Raw genomic sequence first — 19,671 nt, 5'->3', positions numbered from 1 at the left:
GTCTCTTCTTAGTGCATATAGTCCAGAGCAAAGAGGTTTGTCTCAGAATGTCTTCTTTGGTTGCATTTCCTTTCCTGGACCAGCATGATCTTTGATTCACTCTCTCGTTCAGATAATGGGATTATCTTCATACTGTTGACTTTCTATTTCCTTGAGAGTCGGTTTCCAATGAAGTCCAACTGTCTTGAGGAAGAATGTCAGTGTCGTAGTTTAAAAGACTTATCAGCTGCTGCCTTTGTCCATGGAAATTCTTCCCTAGAGGAGGGAAGAGCCATAAAACCTCAGAGCCCAAAGATGTTGTAGGAAGGATCTGAGGCAGCCTCCCGGATTTTCAGAGGAGGGAACAGAAGGTCAGAGGGGTTGAGTGGCTGGCCCAAGATTGAGATCACCTGCAGGAAATCTCAGGTGGTGGAATGCCAGCTGACCCTAAAACTGTGGCTTGAGGGTTTACTACTTCTCCTGCAGTAGGTGTCTGTTTTGTATTTCTCTGAGGGGAAAAAAAAACTGTGGTATGACTGCACGAGAACTTAAAAAATAAATACATAAATTGAGGCAGTCAGACCATGCAGAACAATAGGAAAATTTATACCAGGTTGGGTAGAACAAAATTAAATAGACATCTAGTTCTTGGGGAAAAAACATAAGGTGTTTTCTAATGACCTACTGAGTATGATGCGCGGGACCCTAAATGTGAGCTCAACCTTCTGCAAAAGTAAAGTCGGTTTGTAAGGAGAAGCACAAAATCAATTTTCTCTAAGATTATCTGTATCTGTGGATTTATTTGTATTTTTTGTTCTTGTTTTCTCTGGTCCCATTCTCATTTTTTTCACTCTCGTAGATGGGTTTGGTTGTTACCTTTTTTGTGCCTACTGAGTATCGTGATGTGAGCTTAGCAAATGATAATAATCCCGTGTGTATTTCCTGCGATTAAGGCAGAAATAACATGTCATTGGCTAAAAGAAGCAAAACGAGTAGTTGTCTCTAAGTACACAGTTCTTTTATCTCAACAGTATTTTTTAAATACTGTATTTTTTAAATACAAAGGGCAACAGCCCTTTGCCCATACTTTTTTTTTTTGCCTATACTACTAGGAAATAATTTTTAAAAATTAATCATAATCAAATATGTATTCATATTTCTGATTTGCTACACACACACACACACACACACACTCTCAAAGCTGTGGTGGAAAGTGGTTGCTGAGAGAAAAACGTAAATCAGTATGGCTTTGGCAAACATCCTCTCTTCTCTTCTTCATGCCAAAGGTCCCACCCAGCTGGTCGTGGTTCCTCAGTATCAAGGACCTAGTGGTCCTGAGAACGCAGTTGTCAAAACATTTTCTGACATGTGGATTGTCGTGGACTTTTGGATGCATCTGTTTATATGAACTGCAAGATTCCAAGCAGTCTTCAGTGCCAGGGCCCACACTGGAGTGCTCTTTCCACCCATGTGTGAGCACACACGTGCCGCATGGAGGCCTTTCTCCTTGGACGTGAGGAGCACCGGGGGCCATTTTCTGCCTGCTGACCTGTGTGATTGTGCAGGGCCGCTGGCATTCCAGCACAGGAGGGCTGCAGGAATGAATGGGGAGATTCAGTCCGACTCCAGTAGCCTTTAGCTACAGTCTGCTTCAGTTTCTTGGAGGGCCCTTTATAGCTTGCTATTGCGCTCTAATTACCTACGAAAACAAACACCTAATTGTTCATCAAAGCCAATAAATTCTGCGAGCATTTGGCCTTGCCCCTAGTTGGGCGATTATAGTTTTCCCAAGGAAGTCTGTTGTCACTGATTATTTGCGAGCAATGGGAAGCAGGTCTCTGAGGGACGAAGCCACAGTCTCTGCATCTGCAGACCCTTCTGACCAGTTGGGCTCGGAGCCCCAGGCAAGACTGTGTGGGGGCTTGACAAGAGGGATCAGCCTCTAGTCCTAGTGAAGCCACTTGCCAGGCTGCTTCACAGATCTGAAGCCTGTAGGTGGCTGCATATTGGAACAGAGTGGAGTCATTTAACTCCTTAAGTTAAATTAAGTATGTTCTTTAAGTACATGTACACTAAGAGAAGATAGGAGGGTATTCTTGGAGGACCTGAGCGCTGGTCTATGCTCTTCAAGAAAATTTCTCAGTGAAAGCTTTAGAAAATGAAAAAGAGTACCCTTCTATGTACCTCACCCACTGGTCCCTAAAATTTAATACTGATAAAGTAAAACTTCTCTTCTGAAAGTTGGGTCTGTGCCTTTGCCCCTGGGTGCTCCTAAGTATGGCCCTTCTGTTGCTTACCCACTGTATCTCATATAAGAATCTGTGCAAGCCATTACTCCAGCTCTGAATGTCAGGAGAAAAATTCACTTTCCATGTGAGGTACACGTTGCACTTATCAACAATGGGAGTCCTATACGTTAACCTGATTTTCTCCCTGCTTTGGGTGTCAGAAAACACAAAGGGAATATCAAGCTCATTTTCCTCAATTAACTCATCCAGATCCTGGAATTTTGTTTTTCCTCCCTCTTTCTGTGTCTCTTTGTATGAATGATCATATTTTACATATTGTTAGTTCAAAAATAATTTCTTTGGTACCATAAACTGTCTCTAATCATGTGGGTTTTAAGTTATGAATTAAATGGAAAATTCTTGCCATGGTAATATCAATAATTCTGCTTAGGACAGGAATTAATAATGTTCTAATTATGTTTAAGTCAAATCAGATCTCATTTACCAAACACCTGCTGTGTTAGATGCTGTGCAATCATTGTGCTATTGATCAGTTCTATGGAGTAGGTATTATTTAGCTTTTATTTAATAGATTAGGAAACTAGTATTACTTTTTAAAAATTTCTAGTCTCTACTTGAAATGATTTGGCATCACTTCTATGATAATATACCCATGTTCTAAAAGACGGAAATATGACCCATGTTATTAAAGACCCATGTTCTAAGAGACGGAAATAAGAAGAAAACTTGTTATATATCGAAAAAACCAAGGTACCTTCAGATTTCTGCCAACCAAGGCAGAAAGGACAATCCATGGCATCCTAGTTGCAGGAGAAAGACAACGTATCTGCAAGAGGGACTTCCCTAGGAAATTCAAGTACCTCAGCTACGATCAACAGTTTTCTGATTACCTGAGAAAGAAAAAGGGTGGGAAAGACTGCAGCCCCAGCTTTGGACAGGTCTGAAGGATTTGCTGCTCCTGGTGGGAGTCAAGGTGGAGCATGTGGGAGGTTCTGTCTATGTTTCTGCTGGGAGGATGAGTTAGCTCCATGCAGAGGCCATGATAACAGTGACTTTGAGGTTTTCTTTTTTTTTTCTTTTTTAACATTTAATTATTTGAGAAAGAGAGGGGTTGGAGGGCAAAGGCAAAGAGAGAGAAAGTCTTCAACATACTTCTCTTTGAGCGCAGAGTCAGCCGTGGGGGTTCTGTCTCACTCCTTTGAGATCATGACCCAAGCCAAAGCCAAGAGTTGAACACTTCACTGACTGAGCCACCCAGGCACTCTGACTTTGGGGTTTTCTGATGAGACTTCATGATTTAGTTGCCTTCTTGGGGTGAAAGATTGCCTCTCTCCTTCAGTAGTGTGCATTTGGGAAGGCAGCTGTCTCCCTGTCTTGCCATGATAGCTTGAGAACCCAACCGGAAATGAGGGATTCCTTCATCCTGCCGTGACCAGGAGAGAGGAAGAGCTCCTGAGTGTGAGAAGATGGCAGTGACGCACCTTTTTCCCTCCAGAGAGCTGTAGCTGATAGCTGTTATTGGTTATAACTGAACTGATAGAGGTTAGGGGGCTATTCCTTGAGAGACACAGCCCAGCTGGGCCAGCACTGCGCAGGTGTTTTCCCTCAAGAAACCAGGACAGGGTGCCTTGTGGTAGACCTCAGTGTCCAAGATGTTTATCAATATTTGGTTTTAAAGAGAAAGAGGAACAGTGAGAAGCAAGCATTTGTTTCTCCTGGGCAAGCATGTGCTTTTGAGGCCCAGCGCTGACTGGTCATGGATAGGATTCTCCCCCAATGAGGGTTAGGTCCAGGTCCATACTAATGGCCCATGGGAAAAGCAAAAGCAAAATCAGATGACACCCTCACAGATGAAGGAGGGAGTTGGTAGTGACTTCAGTAGAATATTAAAATAACCAGTATAGTATTTCTACGGGAATTTTAGAATATATTGTTTGCTGTGATTTGGGAGTTTTAGTGTAAAAGGGAGAAAGGAAGCAGTTCTAGAACAGCTGGTGAGAATGCCTTTTGTTTGGGGTGGGGGGTGGGGTGGCATGATCAGGCCCAGAGGAGGCAGTAGACAGTGGGAGATGAGGAGGGCACAGAGTCTCAAATGGACATTTAGGGCCTGGGGAGACCCAGAACACCATAACATGCAGTTTGCTTCTCAATCAGGTAAGACCAAGAGCTCCCAGGGAACATCTGAATACAGGCCCATCTAGGTGGGGTGCTGAAAGAGGGGAGGGAAACCGCATAGTGCACACTCGGCCACCCACATACAGGGGGAGAAAAGACCTATCTTTATAGGTAGAAACAAAGAGCTTTCTCTTGCAGAAAGTAAATCTCTGGTTCTGTTGGATTTAAGAGGCTCTGCTAGATAAGCCTGAGCCAGATCAATTCCTGCCTTGAGTCCTTCCAAACTACGCAAACTTCTCTAACCCAAGTAAATCTACAAAAAGCCCTCCAGACAGGCCCCAGGGCCATGCCCCCTATTTGGGTTCTTTCTGCCTGTTCTCAGGGTAGACACTCTTCCCACCTGATCATCCTGGAATTTTTTTTTTTCCTGACATCCGTATTCCCTTTCTCAGGTCTTTCTGTTCTGGAATTTACCTCTCCTCATGTTGTGGCCTCTGAAAACTTCTCTCTTTGGGGAAGCTTGGGAGCCTAGTGCAGGAGACACGTGGGCGTAGCTATACAAGGGGAGCCCCTGAAGCATATCTAAGTGCCAGTGGCCTGAGCTTCACCCGAGAGTAATTAGGACTTGCCCTCTGTGGGAGAGAGTGCTAAGGAAGGCCCTCCAGGGATTCCCGGTGCATCCAGGGTGGAGTACCATGTCTCCCTGTCCTCAGGGGCTTCATTGTTACTTTCTGGCATCATCTACATTCTCATGTCTGTCTCTGGGCCACCATCACGTGGGCTGCAGCAATGCTGGGTATGATCCTGCTCCCCTGACTCTCACTCGCCTCATAGTCAGCCAGAATTCCACTCCCTTTGCCACTTCCCTGACACCCCACCAATCATGTGCATTCATGGCGTGGTGGGTGGAGAAAAGCCCAGCTGTCCTGACCGTGGCCTTGTAGACAGGGTCAGTCCTGTCACCTCTCACCCGACACCTGCCAGGAGACCTCTGTGAGGGTTCAGAACAAAGTGTTAAGTGCCTGGCCATGGGAGGAATGTGAGGGGCAGGGTACTGAGTCCCTAGGACTCCGAAGAGAAACGCTGGACTGAGGTTTAGAGATACAAGTGTCCTAATAAGGAGCTGTGTTTGGGGCAGTCATATGTGCACCCACAGACATGCAAATAGTTATAAGTGGGCTCAGTTACAACAATGTGTGGGGTACATTCAGGTTTTCAGGCCTGCGCGCGCGTGAGCGCATGCGCACACACACACACACACCCCCATGGGCCATTGGAGCCATGCCCCGTATTTTGGAAGCATTGTCCTTGCTAGCAGAACTGGAAGGAGCACTGAGACATGAGCAGAGCAAGGACTTTGTTCCTCTGCTTAGCCCAACGAGGACCGGGCAGGTGGGATACCCCTGCGTGCCGCCCTGAAGTAATGAGGGAGATCCTCGACTCCAGGCAGTTCCCGTGTGACGCTTGGTATCCTCCCTTGAAGACATTCCTTAAAAGCTAGATCCAGGCACTCTGGATGTTTCTAGCCAGAACGTGACAAAGTGCAAATGAGCTCGGGGCAGTGGATGTTGGAAAGATGTCTCATTGACACATGCCTAGGGACGTGCTTGCCTGGGGCGCAGCATGGAATGTCATCTGATTCCCATCCCTGAGAATTGTGCCTTGTGGGCAGAGAGTGGACAAGTGTTTAGGGAGGGCGGGGGAGCGGAGGGAAAGGGGAGGAGAGAACTCGTCTGGGGGAAATGTTCTTATTACTATAGTCGACACAATTCAATCTGAAAAGAATTGTCTCGATCCCAGAACAGGAAGTAAGGAAAGCCATTATCCAGATGTGTGAAGAGAAGAAATGTTTGTCTGTGATCTGTATTAAGAAGGCTGCCCGGTACAACGTGGGGGAGATTCAGAGTGAATGCAGGCCAGATGTGATCAGGCAGGTCACCCGCTAGCGGATGGCCCCGGCAGCCACAGCTGTTGCCTGGACCCTTTGCCGTGGGGCTCAGTCTGGTAGGCAGAGCATAGACCTTAGATGTGTCAGCCTTATATAAAGAAGGTACAACAGAGGATTTCTGGAAATGTCATAACTGTTTAGAAATCCCAGGGGGAGGGGGAAGTATGCTTTTGTTCTAGCTGGGGTTGGGGTAGTTGTGTTCACATGGTGGGAGGGGGTCTACCTTTCTTGCAGAACAGAAAGTTTGGGCTGGGGTACATTCCCCCCAGGAAGTCTGTAGAAGCCTGGGTGTCTCTGGTCTGGTTCTAGAACAGGCAAGTCTCATGCTGGGTTTTCAGACAGGTTCCTCCCTGGTTCTCTGGGTCTCCTCCTCTGTTCCCACTTGGCTCCCACGGCCTCCCGCAGCCTCCCCCTCCAGACTGAAGGGTAATTGGTGGTGCTTACAGTGTTCGGGGCTCTCAGGTTTCACGCAGAGGAGTTTGGAGGGATTCCTGAGGACGATTTCCTCGGCGTTTGGCCCCCGGATCAAAGTCGGTGCAAGCATCCGCAGGGCGCGGCTGTCTTATCCAAATTCCAGAGTTGTGCAAAACATTCAGGCCTCGTTTCCTTTCATTTTATTATTATTTTTTTACATTTGCTGCTGGAAACTGCAGGGTCTTGAACATTAATTTATAAGCCACCCTCCTCCTCATGTCTTCACTGAGCTAGAAAGACCCAAGCTGTCAGAGGTAGCGGTGCCCTGAGGATTTGCAAGGCAGGCCTGCGCCCTGCAGGACTTCCATGAGCCCACACAGCATGGCCCTGAGTGTGGCTTTCAAAAGGGCAGAATTTCCTTCTGGCCCTTTCCAGACGTGTGACTTTTGAATGGGAGGTGCGGCGTCCAGAGTAGCAAGGAATGTTGTAACTGGTGGCTGTTTTCACAGGGCTTTTCTGCCCTGAGCTAGGATTTCTCACAGCCCTGCCTTAACAGACATTGCACAGAAAGTTACCAGGATTTCCTTTGCAGTCTTGCCCTTGATGCAGACTCGAATGTGGGGACGGAACACTTGTTCCAGTTGCTTAGAAGGCCCAGAGCTGCTGTCCTTAAGAGGACCTAGACCACAGCCTTCCCAGATATGCGCAGGCCAGGCCTGGGAGGGAAACACAAACAAAGGGGAAAGCTTCAGCAAGCAGACAGATGTGGTCCCACCTGCATCCAGAGCGGCCAGGCCACATAGTCATTGGCTCGACGTTATCGCTCTGATGGAAACTCCAGCTGGCTCTGGGGCGTCTGTCTGTAGCCCCTAGAGCGTCATTACTATAACAGGGAACGCTACGGAAGCTGTTGCGAGTGTCTGTCTCTGCCCCAGGAGTTCTTTGCATTTAATTATCAGGTGGATTTCCTTGCTTTAAAGGCCGTTGTCTGAGATGGTATTGGAGAAGATGGGAGGAACGTGGAGTTTGGCTGAAGAACCAAATTCCAAAATCCCCTCAGAACTTCCTTACGTTACAGACTATTCCAGGAATGAAACGAGATCCCGTTTTTCTCATTAGATTGCCAGAGCTTCCGGCAGCTTTGGCGAAGAGGCTTTTCTTCTGGTTCTCAGAGAAGGAAGGGACATGCGCAGTCCACTTGGCCTTATTTAGCGGATGGCCAGTTCTCGCCCTGCCTGGAGCTCTAAGTGGCCAGTGGGAGACTTTGAGCAGGAACTTCTAGCTGTGGCATGGTGCCCTTTATACCCAAGAACGAGCCTGTGCTGAGGCCCAGCCCTCCCCGTGTAGGTCTCCTGGTAACTGGCTTTACTTACCTTTACCTGGAAAGACACTTTCTGCTCACATGGCTAGGGTTTTGTAAAGACCGTGGGAGGTGGCAAGGGTATATGATACTGATTTCTTTACAGACAGAGTGTTCTGGAATGGACTGAATATTTGTACCCCTCCAAATCAATATGTTGACATCTAATCCCCCTTCTGATCGTATTAGTGGGTCTTAGGTCATGAGGGTCCCCATGAATGGGACTAGTGCTCTTATAAGAAGGGGCCAGAGAGCTAGCTAGCTCTATTTCTGCCACATGAGGATACAAAGAGAACACAGCCTTTTGCAGCCTGGAAAAGCCCCCTCACCAGAGCCCACCATGCTGGCACTCTAACCTTAGACTTCCAGACTCTTAGAATTGTGAGAAGTAAATTTCTGTTATTGATAAACCACCCAGTTAACGGTATTTTGTTATAGCAAAGAGATGCCCCCATTCTCCCAAGATGTTTCATGTCATGCCTGAAATCCTCATTTATCTACTGCCTGCTGCTTATGGAAACTTCCAAACTGAAGACCTGAGGGCAGCCACACGTTCTTGAAGACCCTGCAGACTCTGCCACCAGCACTGTCAACAGTGTGTTCTGGGAAAAGAGCTTTCCTCATCCTCCTTATCCTTTGCAGGCACAGAGGGTGTGGAAGTGGTGGTTTCACCAGATGGTGGTGTCAGAAAGGACTAGTGGGAGGGGTCTGAAATTGTGCCCCTAGTTGCTGAAGTCTGAGCAACTGAGTGGTTGTCAGGGGCCCATGTGGGGATCTGGAAATGGCCTCTCTTAGAAAAAACATAAATAAGTAGATGGATATAGAAGGAGGGATGTTGTAATACCCTTCACAAGTCACTGGAAGCATTGCAAAGACATGGTTTTGTTAATCATAGCCACACTTCTGTGGTGTTGAGAGGGGGTGGGTGCTAAGTAAGCCCGGTGATTTGCTGGAGCTTACTTTTGATTATTATCAGGAGAGAGAATGGAAAGGAGAGAGCTTGATCAGTGTTGAACTGAGCCAGGAACAATTTCAGGGTTGTCAGGGCCCTTGAGATGTTGATGCTGTGGTGTGGGTTAGGTGCACAGCCATGGGGAGATGTTGGACCCTGGGACACTGGGCTGTGCTACTTGGTGAGGGTGTGAGCTTGCACTGCACTGTGGCCATGGCTCCCCCAGCTCCCCACAGGGTAGACCACAAAAGTGAAGGAGGAGCAAGAAGCCATCATGGTCTTTGCAAACCAAAATTGATAACGATGTCCCCACGATGAGGACATAGCAGGTCCAGTAGGATGCCTACTGTGGGGCAGCTTCAGACACACTGAGGACCTGATGAAAGAAGCCTTGCCCACCGCCAAGAGGCATGTGCAGGTTGGTTTCCAGTCCAGGGAGCCTTCCAGGCAGAAGCACACATGCTCACTGGGTTAGTGACACCTAAACCTACAGTTGTCTTTGTTGGTGGCTCTGTGGTCCGGGGAGACCTGGATTCCTTAAGAGCCTGTTCATCTTTGTGGCACATGTTCTGTGATCACCGAGGGGAGGCAGAAGCTGTATTCCGACAGCTGGCAGGGGGATGGGGGGAGGAGACCAGCTTGCTATTGGCTGTCTGGTCCACGTGGAGCTTAGCTCTGTCCACAGAACAAGCTCCCAGAAACCCCACTGCTTTCCTACTCCCCAACTCCAATCCAAACTCCCCTTACTGACTTAACAGTTCTCTCCTAAAACTCCCCTATCCTCTGCCAGAATCTGGCAGAGAAGCATGAGGCAGCCCCACTCCTGGAGAAATGTCTAGAACTGCATCTAGCTAGCGCCTTGCTCTTCAGAGTGTGTTCTGAACACCAGTGTTATTGCGCCACCTGGGAGCCGATTAGAAATGGCCGGATCTGGGGCAGCCAGGTGTTCCCGTGCGCAGGACAGTTGAGTGGAGGTAGGTTAGAGCACATCAGATCGGTAGTCCCTTCTGCTGACCCCATCTCAGCACAGGGCTGCTCCTAGCTGGGTGGGGCACTGCCCCTGCCCAGTGGCCTTTTTTTTTTTTTTTAAGATTTTATTTATTTATTTGATAGACAGATCACAAGTAGGCAGAGAGGCAGGCAGAGAGAGAGGAGGAAGCAGGCTCCCCACTGAGCAGAGAGCCTGATGCAGGGCTTGATCCCAGAACCCTGGGATCATGACCTGAGCCAAAGGCAGAGGTTTGAACCCACCGAGCCACCCAGGTGCCCCTGCCCACTGGTCTTAACGGGAAAATCTTTCTGTTTCATTTGTAAGATTTTTTCCATGGGGCAGTTTTTTGAATAGCGTTCTTGCCCTGGTTTTGGAACTTCTCCCATGATCCTTCCTTTTCACCCATGCTTTTTTTTACTGCCCAGGTAGTGCTAGCAGGTGCCAAGGGCTCTTTTGCTGCCTTCCAGAGCTAGGTTCCAGGTTCCCGCTCAACTTTCTTTGTAGCTTGGACACCAGCTCTCTTTGAAGACATGGTTGAAACAGCCACCACCCATCCTGCCTGTTGAAAGAGACCCCCTCCAGTCTAAACATTTAACTTGATGCATCATAAAATCTGGTAAATTTTTGGCCAGCCTCCAGGATGCCAAACTCTTGGGTGGCAACAAACTTCCTGGAGAATGCACTGGCCCACCAGAATTTGGTTTGCCCATGGAATGGGGGTTTAACATGTAGAATATGGAAGGAAGAAGCAGAAATGAAACTCTGAGTAGAAATTCAAACTCTTCCTAAAAGCCCCAAAACAGTGGTCTTTAATGTGCTCAAAGTGCAGAGGAAGATCCTTGGCCTGAGGCTTAGATATGCTGGCATTCCTGTCTTGCCCCTTCCCATTCAGATTTTCTTTGGGTTTTGAAGGCAAAAGCAGACTAATGAGTGACTGTGCTGGCCCTAAGGATAGCTTCTTCACATTCTTTCCACCAGTGACGCGTGTGTAGAGAACCCATCCCACGGCTGCCCTGTTGGTGGATTTTCAGTCAGTTGGCAAGTCAGCCACTTTTGGATCTGATACCAAAGGCATCATTTTCTCTCTCCACATTTTCCATAATATTACCTAAGGTCTAGAAGTCCAGTAAGTACCATGTGGGACACTGGAGTCTGAAGGTTTAGAGCTAGCCCTAAAGCACAGAACCCCGGTCACTTCTTGCTACAACACTCATTGAATCATGCGTCCTGAGAAGCTGGTCCCCTCTTGAGTTTCATGACCACCTGGCATTGGTGTTCAGTACTAACCATTTTCTAGTCCTTGCCATGCATACAGCCATTTCTACAAGTGATTATAAAATCCGTTTGCTCATGAAAATAACTCACTAGATTGGTTAATTACCAAAGTGAAAAGAAAATCAAGAGCCCCCCTCCCAACTCACGCAGAAGCAATCATAATTCCAAACTTATGGATTTGCAAAGGGTTATAAGACACCCCTTTTGAAGACCAAGGGCACAATGTGTTTTGAAGAGCCAGACCCTATGCCACCCTGCCTATTGTAACTTAATTGGCTTTATTGCTGGCTATCCTCATCATGAGCCAGCTACCTAGTGCGTCCCACCTGGTTTCCATACACCTTGTCCTGTGAGGAGCTGAAGGCCCACATAATGGAGGAGGTGATAAGAGATCAGACAGCTGCCTCACATGGTTGGGGCTCCCTTGGCCCAGACTGACAACTTGTTTGCAAATGAGAGTGCCAGCCTGATTTGATCATTGTGCAGAAGCAGTGAAGGAGAAGCAAGGTATGCCAAAGGCTGAACTAGGCAAATGTCCTCTTGCAAAAGTGAAACAAATGGTTTACAGTTTAGATCCACAATGTTAATATGGTTTGCAGGAGAGAGTCCCTAAGGATTCATCAAATATCATTTGTGAGCATTCACAGTGAAAAGAGGCCATTCTAGACGTCCACCAAGAATCTATGGATAACAAGTCATACCCAAAACAGGTTATACAGAGGCAGGGAATGTAAATTTCACCAAGGTTTCTGCCAAACTCTTAACCTTCCTAATGAGAAGTATGGGAAATGGTGGACTGGATACTGCTGGGATTAAGTGAACTTGTAACTGTTGGGCAGCCTTACTCCAGGCAGAGTCAGTACAGTGCTGTGTGGGAAAGAAACTTCCTCCCACCTTGGGGCTCCCTCATGTAACATTTCAGTCATAACCTGCATGCTGAGAGGGGTAGCATGCTCACCAGTTTTTGCAGCAGCACAAAGATGGCAGGGAGAACAGCATGGAAAAACTCGGAGTACACGCAGTCCTTGACCACCTCGGAACAGTGGCCAGTGCTGTGGTGCCTGATTGCATTTCATTTGTACCTGGTTCTCTGCTGCTGTTGTTTGCATATTACAGAGAGGAGAATGAGGGGTCCTTCCACTGGTGAGTGGCAGAGTCTGGCTTCAAGCCCTTTGTCAGTGTTGAAGTTGAGCAGTACTCCTATGCCTTTCAGCTTCCCCAATGGTATTTAATTTAAGTTAAATCCCAGATGAACCAGATGGAACACACAGGATGGTGAAAACACGGCTTCATGGCAGCCTGTTTGAAAAGGTTCTCATCACTGCCAACACACATTTTGGTCTCCACTTTCTTGCTGTGCTTCATTGACAGACATTACTAACTGATCCTAGAACCCTTTTCCATGGAGTCCCAACTCACAGTACTTCCTCATTCTATAGGCAGCCACTGCCAATAGACAAAGGTTGACACAAGGGATGAAACAGATCGGGATGTAAGGGGCCGTGGTGAGTGACATGCTTTCAAACACAGGGCATTCTTATACCCCATCGACATGAACCGCGTCTCCAGAAACAGGAGGCAGGGGGAGCTTCACCCTGCCTTCTAGCAGTTATGAGCAGTAGGAGTCTTGCATTTGGTATGAGGAGGCCTGTGCCAGGACCGTGTGCATATGCAAAGGGAGGGGATGATGAAGGAAAGAGCTGTTAGAACTGCATGTCTTGGTGATGAAGAGGTGTGCAGGGGGACACAGTGGAGGCGGTCACAGTAGAGACTGTCAGGGCACAAGAGATGTCTGCATGGCCCCCAGTGGCAGAGCTGAACCAGGGTGCTCAACACACAGGAAAAAAAGTCTCAGCTCAGTGGGAAGAAGAACGTTCTGAAAATCAGAGCCCTCCAGAAATTTGAGAGGCAGTGCTGATTTCCTCTCACACTGGTATTTGTACCGAGCTCACCCTCCAGCCTGGCTGCTGAAGTAGCTATTTGTGGACTTTGAGGAGGGTTGAACTGATCTATGATCTCACATCCCACTCTCCTATGGTTGATCCTGTGACCCTTGGATGATATAGGGGACAAAGGGAACTAGGAGCTGGATCTGGGGGGGTGGTATATACACCCCAGGGCCAAGGTGACAACACATATATACCCCTGTTAAAGAGTGGCAATAACTTATGGGTTATTTATTAAACATGCTTGTTTTCAGTGTTTTACATCTATTCAATTCATTCAATCCTTCCAGCCATCCCCTGGGTTAAGTACTGTCATTCTTCCCAGGTAAGGAAACTGAGGCACAGAGAAGCTTACTTAGGACCCCAAGATCATGACCTGAGCCAAAGTCAGATGCTCAACTGACTGAGCCACCCAGATGACCCGTTGTTTTAGTGCTCTAAGGTGGTGGTTATAGGAAGCTAAATGTGATAAAATAGCACGGAAATATACACTGGGAGAGTATATATATATATATAACTGATGAGATCTGGAGAAGCACTGTGGATTGTAGCACCGTTCATCTTCTGGATTTGACCTTGCATCACAGTTATGATGTAAGATGTTTCCATAGCAGGAGGCTGGGTGAAGGGTGCACAGAACCTCCTTGCATTTTCCTTTTAGCCACCTATGTGCCTTTAATTATTTCAAAATTTAGAAGTTCAGAGTAAGATCTGCCTTGGGGATCTTTTAAAAATGCAGATGTCCTGTGGTACCTGTGTGGCTCAGTCCGTGAAACGTCTGATTCTCCACTTCAACTCAGGTCATGATTCCAGAGTGGTAAGATCAAGCCCCCACATTGGGCTCCCTGCTCGGCATGGAGCCTTCTTCAGATTCCCTCTCTCTCTCCCCTTCTTTGCCCCCCGCCCCGGCAAAAACACATTAAAATGCAGTTGCCCAGGCCTCACCTCACACCAATTAAATCAGCATTTCTGCAGGTGGGATTTTTCTGAACTTCCGTAGGTGTTTCCAACAAACAGCCAAGCTGGCGGGCCTGCACTCCTTCACATGAGCAGTTTCATTGTCCTGGTCTTCCTCCTGGCTGGCGTCATGGCGGCTGCAGGCTTGCGCAGAGCCACACGCTACTTGAAGCTGTCCGCATCCATTTATTGGCTCGGTTCACTGTCAGTAATGACTGCTCTCCTTCATTCATGCCCATTAGGACATGGCCTTTCCCATGTGGGCAGGTGACAGTCTGATGACCCTGGAAGCATTGAAAATAGGAGGCTCCCTCATTCTTAGGCAGCCACCCCCATTTCGAAAAGGAGTCTCGTTTGTCATGGGTTCTGTCATGGCGCTGCCCCTTTGACTTTCCTCTGTAACGACAGAGAAAAGGCACCTGGAGACGGTTACCATCTGCGTTCCCTGCTTTGGAAGAGCTCTGTACATTTTCCAATGGGGGTCGGCATGAGTTGGCTTTGGAACGCCTTCACTTGTCATGGTCTTTGGAGTTTCACATGTCTCTTCCTCCGACCTGGAGGTGCTTCTTTATGGTTTGGACCCATGTCTGTGCTACCGGTTTATGGTTCCTTCTGGAACCAGGGCAAATGGAGCAGGGAAGACGGGGAGCAAGCAGTTGGGTCCCAGGCCCCCCAGACTTGACCAGCCATGGATACAGCTTATAGGCAATTCCTCTGGACACTGAGGTTGACTCAGAAAGAAATTAAGATGTAGCAGCAGAGAGAGTGCATACCTGTGTGGGTCAGTGTGATTTTGTTTGGTATCAAGGCCCCAACGGGCAGCGGAGCCTATTACCTGGTTTGGAAGATGATACAGCCTTGTTCCAGGGAATGCTGACACGAGCAGGTCAGTCTGTCACTGTTTCCACCACCTTCAGCTCTCTTTTTCTCTCGCTGTGTCTCTCTGCCCCCTCGCTTCCAGCTGTCTTCCTTCCAGTGCCCTAAAAACAAAAGCCTTGGCCACAAAAAAATAAGTACGTATATGCCTGTGATACTGACAAGACCGAGTCTATGTTGAAGCTGGAGAAGGGTGATGAAGGGAAAAAAAAAATGTATGAAATCTTGCAGAGCAGTGGACACGGTCACTGCACTGCACACCTGAGGGGTGACAGGGCCAGGGGACAGGGCACAGGCATCCACATAGGCAGGGGGGCGACCCCAGAGCCAGAATCCACGCTGATGTGGTATGACGCAGGCTGAGTGTGAGCTGGTGATTGCATGAGGACAGAAGGTGACCTCCCAGGTCTAGCGTTTCCACCCTGCCCTGGCCCGCCTTCCCTCACCATCCCCTGTGCCTCAGCAGCTTCTCTGTGCCTCAGCCTCCTTTTATGCATAAAGGATCTGCATGTGGGTTCTGTTTCCTAAAGAATGAGGATTGTCTTGAAAACCTCAAAGTGGTGGTGGGGGGCAGGGGGAACCTTTATGGTATTTATAAGGGATGAGCCTCCTGCTGCCTTCAGTGAGATGACACCTCCTTGACTTCTTACCTGGAGGATAGGGCCTGGGTGGTGAGAGCTGCCAAAGACAAGGCCAGCTGGTGGGCCCTTGACAACTCCTACTTCAGACCAGTGAGTTTCTGCTCTGTCAGACCTGCCAGATTCAACACTGATCCCTTCTGTAAACATAAGTCAAAAGCAGATGTTTAAATAAAAGCCAGTAACAAAATTATTTTTAAAAAAGGTACAAGGATGGCAGGACACTTGGTACCCTTGCTATTTCTGTCTCTCCCCCTACCCACCCCACGCTTTGCTCCAGAAGTGTGACCGAGCTCCCCTAAGAGCTGGGTCGCATGTACCTGAAGGGGAGGGAGGGTGAAGGGGCTGCTGCAGCCTGGGCTTCGGCCCGGAGACCCTGAAACAAGGGGGGTTCTCTTTGCTGCTACTTTCTGCCCTCGGGCTGCACATTCTGGAAGCTATGGGACCTGCCAGAACCACCCTTTATTGACACCAAGGGGCTTTTTGTCTGGAACACCTTTCCCTTTACATCTCAGATGGGATTCTGTGGGGGAGGGCCTCTTTTCCTGTTTTAATAACCCATTATCAACTACAAAGTTGCCGCTAGTAAAAATATCAATTATCGCTTATGCAATCCTCCTGGCATTGCTTGAAACCACATTCCATCCTCTTAACATGATAGTTGCTCTGAGCCAAAATTCAGAGAGGGTTTGAGGACAAGCTGTGTACACAGTCGTTAAGACGGCCGGAGGAATATATTTTTATCCTGTAAATTGAATGCCAGTTAAGCAGTAGTGATTACTGTAAGAAGCTATAATTTATACCAGGGGAAGTGAAGATTTCTTTTTTAAGATAAAAAATATAGCTTAAGAAGAGCCTCAAAAAAAAAAAAAATAAAAATAAAACCAGCAAAGGAGAAAAGAAAGAGCAGTAACAAAGCCCCCAAGGTCTCAATTGTGTCAAAATTTCTCAAACAAATCCTTGGTGTTAGAGAAACAAAGAGTCTCTATGTACCATGTACCCAAAATGCTTCACAGAGAGTCCCACAAACCAGCATTCAGTAATTTACCAATAGGGTGATCACCATTCCTGAAAGTTGTCTGTTCATAGAATCTTCATCATCACTGTAAAATTGGCAGATGGAACATTTGGGCCTCGGACTTCATGTGTGTGCAGAATCTCCCATCAGGAATGCCCTCCCTGGGTCTTGCTCCCCAAACTGGGAATCCAGGTAGAAATAAAGTACAGTCAGGATTTTTGGCTTTGACTCACCAGGAATTGATTGTCCTAAATCCGTGGCCTGGCTGAAAGCTTGGTGAGAAGTCCTGCCATTAGTTATCAGTGTGGACTTCTCCCTGGAATTTGTGAGCAGGAGGAGGGAAGAGCAAAGGAGGATAGGGTCATGTTCTCAAATATTCAGACTCTGTCACACCACAAAGGTGGTGGTAGGGGGAGTGGTTGATCAGTGCTTATGGGGAAGGCAGGCATGGGGTCTGCACGTAGAAGCTGCATGAAGGCCCATCTCTACTCAGAATAGGAAGAAGCTGCGGAATGGACCCCTGCCACCACGTTCATGGACAGCCTCTGTCTTAGAGGCAGTGTTCTCAGCGCTGGAGGTATACTGGACTGAAAACTTGGGAGCTCCTGAAAACCACAGGTGCTTGCCACAGAATCCAAAGTCCTAATTTACTTGGTCTGGGCTGGGCCCTAGGCATTGGTAATGGTCAGAGTTTCCCAGGTGACTTTCACCTGTAGCCAGTGTGGGACACAAAGTAAAAACCAACAGTGGCTGTCGTTGTGTTCTTAGACCAGCAGTTTCAGCATCCCTGGGGAACTTATTAGACATGCATATTCTCATACCTCTCTCTGCTACCCATCCCCCCTTGGACCTGCTGAATCAGAAACTCTGGGCCAGGGCCAGCCATTTGAGCTTTCACAGGTCCATGGGGGGATTCCAATGTGCTTTGAAGCCTGAGAACCACCAGTTAACACTGTCTCAGTGGTTCTAAAGCACTTGAGAATCACTGGTCAAGTCATGCTTCCTCCCAGTGAAATCAGAGCCTCTGCTGGTAGGAGCCAGGCCCTAGCATTTTCCAGGGATTTCCAGGAGAGTCCCCTGTGCAGCTGGGTGTGAGAACCAGGGCTTACAGAAATGGAGTCAGGTGCCTCTTGGTTGTAAGACTGGAGGATTTGTCTCTGAAATTCTACTAGGTCTCTAGTGTTAAATTTCATCAGGCAGGACATAACCTGCCTTAGAGCAGGGAAGGGATGATAGAGACCCCATTGTTCCTGGTGGAAGGTGTGGCTGCTTGCTTCTGATTTTTTACTACACTTGCAGGAGAAAGGGCTCACAGCATTTCTGTGGGGGAGGTGACACTCTCAGATTCACCCTGCCACCTAAATAGAGCAAAGAGACTGTATATATCCGTGAGGGTAAAAGCTTTCAGGAGAAACTCTAAGATACGCTCAAGTTGGTTTTGTTCAGTTTAACTGAACAGTTAACAAACAGTTATCAGCACCTTCTGTGTGGTTAGCACTGTGTGGCCAGGCTGTGGAGAAGCTCTGGGATGGCCAGGTGTAAAGAAGACTGACCAGTCCCACCGTTAGGGAAGCCCTGAGAGAAAGAGTATGATACATGGGAGTTCGGGCTGGAGGGATCCCTCTTAGCTGGGCAGGGTCAAGGGCTGCTACAGAGAGGCAGTGACCTGAAGAGCAGGAAGGGGTGGCCACATTGAGATGAAGGGCGCAGGCAAAGGCCCTGGGGTATTGTAAGAGTTTAGTGCCTGCTCTGGGGCTGGGGTCAGTTGGGGCTACACTCCTCTCATGCCTGCTGAACCATGGCACACATTTCACAGTGCTAAGGAGATAGGAGGACACATGCCTCCCCCGTCCCCCCAGGCAAGGAGGAAAAGGCAGAGTTCAAATAATTAGGCAATAAAGCCCCTCCTGATGTGTGGCTTTTAGGGAAAGGAAGGGGGTGATGGTCATTAGGAGCAGGTCCTTAGGGTTTCTGCTGCCTGGAGCATCCTGTGCCCTTTGATGTCCCTGAGGGGTCTTTGAACTTTGAAAAGCTGCAGGTTTTCCCCAGGGAAGCAGGTACCTCCTGCAGGTCAGCTAATCCCGTCCTCTGCATTGCCTTTGAAGGGGATAGGAAGTGCTGGGGGCTGGTTTCCAGTGCCCATTAAAACAGCAGCCCCTAGAAGAATGAGTGACAGAGATTGCCACTGGGCTAGGGGGTGGGCAGCAGGGGACTCCGAAACTAGAGTGGGGGAAGGGAGACTCAGTTTTCATTTCCTACCACTTTGTATCTTTAAAAAAATTTTTTTTTTAATTTCAGTGTTCCAGAATTCATTGTTTACACACCACACCCAATGCTCCATGTAATATATGTCCTCCATAATACCCACCACCAGGCTCACCCAACCTCCCACACCCCTCTCCTCCAAAACCCTCAGTTTGTTTCTCAGAGTCTACAGTCTCTCATGGTTTCTCTCCTCCTCCAATTTCCCCCAACTCACTTCTCCTTTCCATCTCCCTATGTCCTCCGTATTGTTCCTTGTGCTCCACAAATAAGCAAAACCATATGATAATTGACTCTCTCTCCTTGACTTATTTCACTCAGCATAATCTCTTCCAGTCCTGTCCATGTTGATACAAAAGTTGGGTATTCATCCTTTCTGATGGAGGCATAATACTCCAATGTATATATGGACCGTATCTTCTTTATCCATTTGTTCATTGAAGGGCATCTTGGTTCTTTCCACAGTGGTGACTGTGGCCATTGCTGCTATGAACATTGGGGCACAGGTGTGGCCCTTCTTTTCACTACATCTGTATCTTCGGGGTAAATACCCAGTAGTGCAATTGCAGGGTCATAGGGTAGCTCTATATTTAATTTCTTAAGGAATCTCCACACTGTTTTCCAGAGTGGCTGCACCAGCAGTGTAAGAGGGTTCCCCTTTCTCCACATACTCTTCAACACATGTTGTTTA

At 47.9% G+C, this 19,671-nt stretch overlaps 1 protein-coding gene across 4 annotated transcripts in view; it reads left to right on the top strand.

The window, feature by feature from the left end:
* The window catches only part of ADAMTS17 (ADAM metallopeptidase with thrombospondin type 1 motif 17), a 326,270-nt gene that overhangs the window by 135,640 nt on the left and 170,959 nt on the right, over window positions 1–19,671 (top strand). The window lies entirely within an intron of this gene.

Source organism: Mustela erminea, chromosome 5 (assembly GCF_009829155.1).
Source record: "Mustela erminea isolate mMusErm1 chromosome 5, mMusErm1.Pri, whole genome shotgun sequence".
NCBI classification, from domain to species: Eukaryota; Metazoa; Chordata; class Mammalia; order Carnivora; family Mustelidae; genus Mustela; species Mustela erminea.
This window is presented reverse-complemented; position numbering and strand designations above follow the sequence as displayed.